We start from the raw sequence: 6685 nt of genomic DNA on the forward strand, positions 1-6685 counted from the left end.
CCCCCCCCCCCCCGGGCCCCTGAGCAAGGCCCCCAACCCCCACCATCCGCTCCCCAAACAGGTCTCTCTTGAAAATTAGTTCTTGTGGCTCAATGAGACTACCTGGATAAATGAAGGGTAAATGAAAAACATATGAAACAGAGCAGTTGATGCATTATTGATAGTTTTGTGATGAAAATCGCATCCTTTTGTTGCTTTGTCCATCCTGACTTGACACAAGGCCCTGGCCAAACCTTTTCTAATCCGAGTATGCACTGTGCATTGTGTAGCGGTAATTGGTCAGAAGTTTGTGGGCGTTTGTTTATGTGGAAAAACACTCAAATAGTAATGTTGTATTTTGCTTCAGCTACTCTGATTCCAGAAGTTGTAACTGTTGCAACATAGACACCTTTGAGGAGCAGCTGCCCAAGGCAGTCAGAAAATACATCCATCTGTACAATACTTTAGACACATCCAAAAAGATAGTTAAATGGACAAAAGCTCCTTTATGGAGATAGCACAGACGTGCGCAGAGGAGTTCATTTGCCGTAAAGTGTGGCGCTCTCTTTGTGACAGATCTATCGACTGCTCAGCTTTGGCTGTAGTATGAAAGACTTTAGCAGATTTTGCAGTATTGCATGAAACTGCTTCACTGTCAGAAGATTTTTTCAGAAGATTTTTATGGACAGGAAAAAACTAGGAACTCAGTGTCCCTTGCCCGGACGTGGGTTACCGGGGCCCCACCCTGGAGCCAGGCTTGGGGGAGGGGCTCGTCGGCGAGCACCTGGTGACCGGGTCTCTACCCGTGGGGCCCGGTCAGGCTCAGCCCAAAGGAGCAACATGGGTTTGCATTCCTGTGGACCCACCACCTGCAGGAAGAGCCATTAAAGTCGGGTGCATGATGCCATGGGCAGTGGCTGAAGGCGGGGATCTTGGCGCTTTGACCCTGGCTTACCAAAGTTGGCTCTTGGGACATGGAACATGACCTCTCTGGTGGGAAAGGCACCTGAGCTTGTATGCAAGGTTGAGAGGTACCAGCTAGATATAGTTGGGCTCACCTCGATGCACAGCATGGACTCTGGAACCGATCTCTTTGAGAGGGGCTGGACCTTATTCCACTCTGGAGTTGCCCATGGTGAGAGGCGTTGAGCTGGTGTGGGTCTACTTGCAGCCTCCCGACTTGGTGTCTGTGTGTTGGAGTTTTCCCTGGTAGATTAAAGGGTGTCTTCCTTTTGCCTTTGGGTAGAGGGACAGGCTCTGATTGCTGTTTGTGCCTACGTGCTGAACTGCAGTTCAGAGTATACGGCCTTCTGGGAGTCCTTTACAGGGGTGCTGGAAGGTGCGCCAACTGGGGACTCCTTTATTCTGCTGGGGTACTTCAATGTCCATGTGGGGAATGACAGTGTGACCTGGAGGGGCGTGATTAGGAGGAGCGGCCTCTCTGATCTGAACCTGAGCGATGTTTTGTTTTTGGACTTCATAGTTTGTCCATCATGAACACCATGTTCGAACATAAGGATGTCCATAACTGCACTTGGCATTAGGACGCCCTAGGTCTTAGATCAATGATTGACTTCATACTCTTGTCATCTGATTTGCGGCCATTTGTTTTGAACACTCAGGTGAAGAGAGGAACTGAGCTGTCAACTGATCACCACCTGGTAGTGAGTTGGATCACATGGTGGGGGAAGATGCCGGACAGACCCGCTAGACCCAAATGTGTAGTGAGAGTTTGCTGGGAAAGCCTGGCAAAAGAACCCATCAGAGAGATCTTCAAGTCACACCTAAGGGAGAGCTTTAACCGCATCCCAGCTGAAGTGGGGGACATTGAGTCCGAGTGGGCCAGTTATACCAGTGCACCTCGCTTGTTTAGGTAGCTGTCTTGAGCTGTGGCCACAAGGTTGTCGGTGCTTCTCGCGGTGGCCATCCACGAACGCGGTGGTGGACACTCCCAGTTAGTGCGACTGTCAAGCTGAAGAAGGAGTCCTATTGAGCCTTGTTGGCCAGTGGGACTCCAGAGGCAGCTGAGGAGTACCGAAGGGCCAAGCGGTCCACAGCCTTGGCTGTTGCTGAGGCAAAAGCTACAATGTGGGAGGAGTTTGGTGAGACCTTGGATAGAGACTCTCGGTCGGCTCCGAGGAGATTTTGGCAACCCATCAGGCGGCTGAGGAGGGGAAAGCAGCACTTTGCTAACACTAGGAATGCGCAATATATACGGTACACAGTAGAAACGATAGGCATTTAGCCTACAATGGAGATCCGTCTTCTACCGGCTAACCGCAGTAATGCTGTCTGATGTAAAATCAGAGTTGTCAGATTTAATTGTTACTTTTTTTTAGTTGAAAACCGTGCGTAAGTGGTGTTAAAGTCTTTTCTTCGAGAGCTAAGTAGCAAAGCTACAAGCTAACTACGGCCGGCTTGCCAATGTGTTGCCATATTCGGACGCATGTGCAAAACGCTGTGTTCCATCGAAAGTTAAAGAAAGCGTTGGTCATCTTTAGAGAAACCTGCTCTCTGATCTGTAAAATAACAACGTGTTGTGTGATTTTACTGCGAGACCCTCTGGTCAAAGCCACAGAGGAAACTGGTCGCCATTTTGTGTCAACTCTCCTTAAAGCGGAGGGAGACACTGGAGGGTTAGATGGTTGGAGGGCTAAGGGTTTTCAGTGTAAAATGCTGCTCTGTTGCTGTTCATTTCTCAAGTGAGAATACTGGAAACTGTTAAGAGTTAACAACATATTCTTTTGTTTAAAATATATGGCTAAAACTACATTTGATATACTTTGTATTTTGCACTGTTTTGTACTACAAGAAAGAAGCCTAATACTTGATTTGTTATTTAAAACTCTCTGGACCTAGTAGTGGAATTTTCTTAATTGAGATTATTTTGTAGTATAGCAGTTTTCAAAATAAATGATGGCAACAGGACACCCTATGCTTTTTTTTCATTCCTATTGCAAGTTTTATACCAAAAACATATTGTGATTTATATCGTTATTGCCACCCTTCACATTACATATCGTGATATGAAATTTATGCCATATCGCACATACCTAGCTAACACTGTGTTCAGTGAAAGTGGGGTGTTGTTGACCTCAACCAATGATGTCATTGGGAGGTGGAAGGAATACTCCTCGGACCTTCTCAATCCCACCAGCATGTCTTCCATGGAGGAAACTGAGTCGGGGCACTTTGGTGTTGATCCGTCCATAACTGTGGCTGAGGTCGCCGAGGTAGTTAAAAAGTTCTGAGGTGGCAGGGCTCCAGAAGTGGATGAGATTCACCCTGATTTCCTTAAGGCTCTGGATGTTGTGGGGCTGTCCTGAGGCTCTGGATGTTGTGGGGCTGTCTTGGTTGACACACCTTTGCAATGTTGTGTGGACATCGGGGGCAGTGCCACTGGATTGGCAGACTAGGGTGGTGGTTCCCCTCTTCAAAAAGGGGGACCAAAGGGTGTGCTCCAATTATAGGGGCATGACTCTCCTTAGCCTCCCTGGTAAGGGCTATTCAGGGGTACTGGAGAAGCGAGTCCGATCGTTGGTTGAACCTCAGCAATGGTCACAAGCTCTGGGTAGTGACCAAAAGAATGAGATATCGGATACAGGCGGTTGAAATGAGTTTCCTCTGCAGGGTAGCTGGACTCTCGCTTAGAGATAGGGTGAGAAGTTCGGTTATCCAAGAGAGACTCAGAGTAGAACCTCTGCTCCTCCACATCGAGAGGAGCCAGTTGATGTGGTTCGGGCATGTGGTAAGGATGCCCCCTGGGTGCCTACCTAGGGAGGTGCTTCGGGCATGTCTGACTGGGACGAGACCCCAGTGAAGACCAGGACACGCTGGAGAGATTATGTTTCTCGGCTGGCCTGGGAACGCCTTGGAATCCTCCCAGAAGAGCTGGAAGAAGTGGCTGTGGAAATGGATGTCTGGGCCTCCCTGCTCAAGCTGCTGCCCCCGCGACCCAATTTCAGAATAAGCGGAAGATAATGGATGGATGGATGCTTAACTGCCTTTTCTTTTAAACCCAAGATTCAGTTCTTAATTTGAGCCAGATCCTGCTGGAACAAAATCTCGGAACGGCTAGGGGTGCGAATCTCTCAGTGTCTGGTGATCTGTTTTGATTCCAATTTTTGGTGTCACTTTACGATTCAAAATTGATTTTTAACGATTCGGAAACGATTTTTCTATTGAAATTGTTATAAATTTTGTTTCAATTATGTAACTGACAAGCTGAAAAAATTAAACAACAATGTAAACAAATACAACATTTATTTAAAACAATAATTTTAGGTTCTTTACTGTATCAAATCTTTTGGATTCATTTAATATTTATACCAAAAATAGGAAAAAAATATAGGAGTGCAAACAATTCTGTAACTTAAATTACCAGTATTAGGTTAGCTTAGTTGCCTGAATTAAAAAATAAAATAAAAATCTAGGAACAAATAATTCATTCATCCATCATCTTTATCCACTTATTCCTTTTCGAGTCACAGGTGTCACTGGTGCCCATATCAGCCATCACTGTGTGAGAGGCGGGGGACACCTGGACAGGTCTCCAGTCCATCACAGACAAATAATTCAAAATATATAAATACAAAAGTAAACAGACTTCAGCCTACCCTAGTATATTAACCTTTAACTCAAAATAAAATACAAACTTCTCAGTTATTTTTAACCATATTGCTCTAACATTTGTTATATTTTCAAAACTTAACCTAATACGAAATACAGTATACAGACTTCACAGTCTTAACCATATTGATTCATATTTAGTAAATCTTTAACAAAATTACAAAACCTGTGCAAACCTGCACAAAAACCTCTTCTGAACTGTAATTTATAAACCATCTAATTGTATCATTTAGAACAGGCTCCAGGTGTTGTGTCTCATCTGGTCTCTTCAACCTGTTAAAAAGACAAATTGCATAAAGTTTGTTGTACAACTTGTCTATAAGTTGTACAACAAAGTTCTCATATTAAGTTCTCATATTAAGTATAATATGAGAAAAACAGTTACCTTTGAGCTGCAGCTGCATCAGAGCTTCTCCCATTTGTTGTTTCATGGTGATGTTGTGGTGCTGCTTTATCGCAAAAAAACAAAAAAAAAAGCTACATGAAGGAATAACGTACATTGGATCCATCATATTAAAAATAAACCTAAACCCCTCACCTTCCACTGAGTTGTCTGCTCATAAATTCTTTGTGATATAGCAGGAGATGGAGTTAGAAATCTTCACAGACTTTGGGGAAGCCTGGAAGTTTGTTGCAGAGTTCACTGGTTGGCTGCTTTTGCTTTCATCTTCCGTGAATTTTGTCGTATTTCCAAAATACTGTACTGCAATTTTATTTTACACTTCTTGTAAACAACTGTGCTCTTGTAAAGCTCTGTCTTCCCCCGGAACATTGGAGGAACTGAAATCATTTTTAAAGACGAAGAGGCGGGTTGAATCGCGCTTTCTCCCTCCTCCATGCTAGCAGGCTCCATTCAGATAAAGGGAGCTGGCTAACTAGCTTGCTGTACGGTGGCATACACGGCTCAATTCTATGGCGGCCGAACGGGGAGTAGGAGCGGAAAAAATATAAAACTTAAATGCATTTTAAAATCGATTTATGGGCTTTTAGAAATGATTCAGAATTGCCAGGATTAAGAGTTTAGATTCTTTGAAAAATTGATTTTTTTCTGCACCACTAGTCCCGGTCTTGTGCGAAATTCTGTTCCCCCGTGAAAATCTGTTCCCCCTGTGTCGGGAGCGCGCACTGCAACCAGAGAGGCGGTCTTGTGCGAAATTCTGTTCCCCCGTGAAAATCTGTTCCCCCTGTGTCGGGAGCGCGCACTGCAACCAGAGAGGCGGCTCCGACGTCTTCACGGCTCATCTGATAAATTTCTCGGTAAAACGAGTCCACGTAATCCTGTCACGGTTGTAACTTTAATTTTAATGGACAGCTCCTGGTAAATAAATAAATGAAAACCTCAACAACAACAAAAAACCTGGTCTTGTTTTTTTTTTTTTTTTTTAATCGCCGAGAGAATCTACAACTTTGGTCATGTTCATTTTATCCTGACAAATATGAGTCCACCAACACATCATGCGTATTTATCATTTTTTCTTGCTAATGTAGAAGGATGGAAGCTGGTGAGAGCAGGACACGAAAAATTAAACTTCCTGAAAACAAATATAGGCTTTCTGGTAAATCTCGTTCATATGAAAAATATGACACTATTGAAGAACAAATATTTCTAGCTGCTATTTTTTTGCATTTAATGTCTGTTTTCTCTCTCTCTCTCTCTCTCTTATTTCTCTTAAGAAGAAAACATGCTTAAACCTCAAAATACGTAGAACACAAGATTTCAGCCTGAAACACTCAGTAATGTTTTGGTGATTATTTAATCATCTTGACATTTAGGTTCAATCATCACACACAACTCCTTGAGAATTTGGAAACATTTGCTCTTTTTTTTGGCCAAAGTTATACCTGAAAGTATTAGTTACCTGAATTAACCCCCCACCACCCCACCCCCAAATAGGAATAAATTATTTTTTCTAAAAATCCTTAACTCTGCTCATTCCTCTCGTCATGGACAACTAGTCCTGTGAATTTGGAAACATTTGCTCTTTATTTGTGAATGTTACCTGGGGGGAACAGAATATTTTAGCCACCTAAAATAATCTGTTCCTCCCCACAACATGGGAATAAATTATTTTTTCTA

Source organism: Nematolebias whitei, chromosome 3 (genome assembly GCF_014905685.2).
Source record: "Nematolebias whitei isolate Nwh7 chromosome 3, NemWhi1, whole genome shotgun sequence".
Classification (NCBI taxonomy): Eukaryota; Metazoa; Chordata; class Actinopteri; order Cyprinodontiformes; family Rivulidae; genus Nematolebias; species Nematolebias whitei.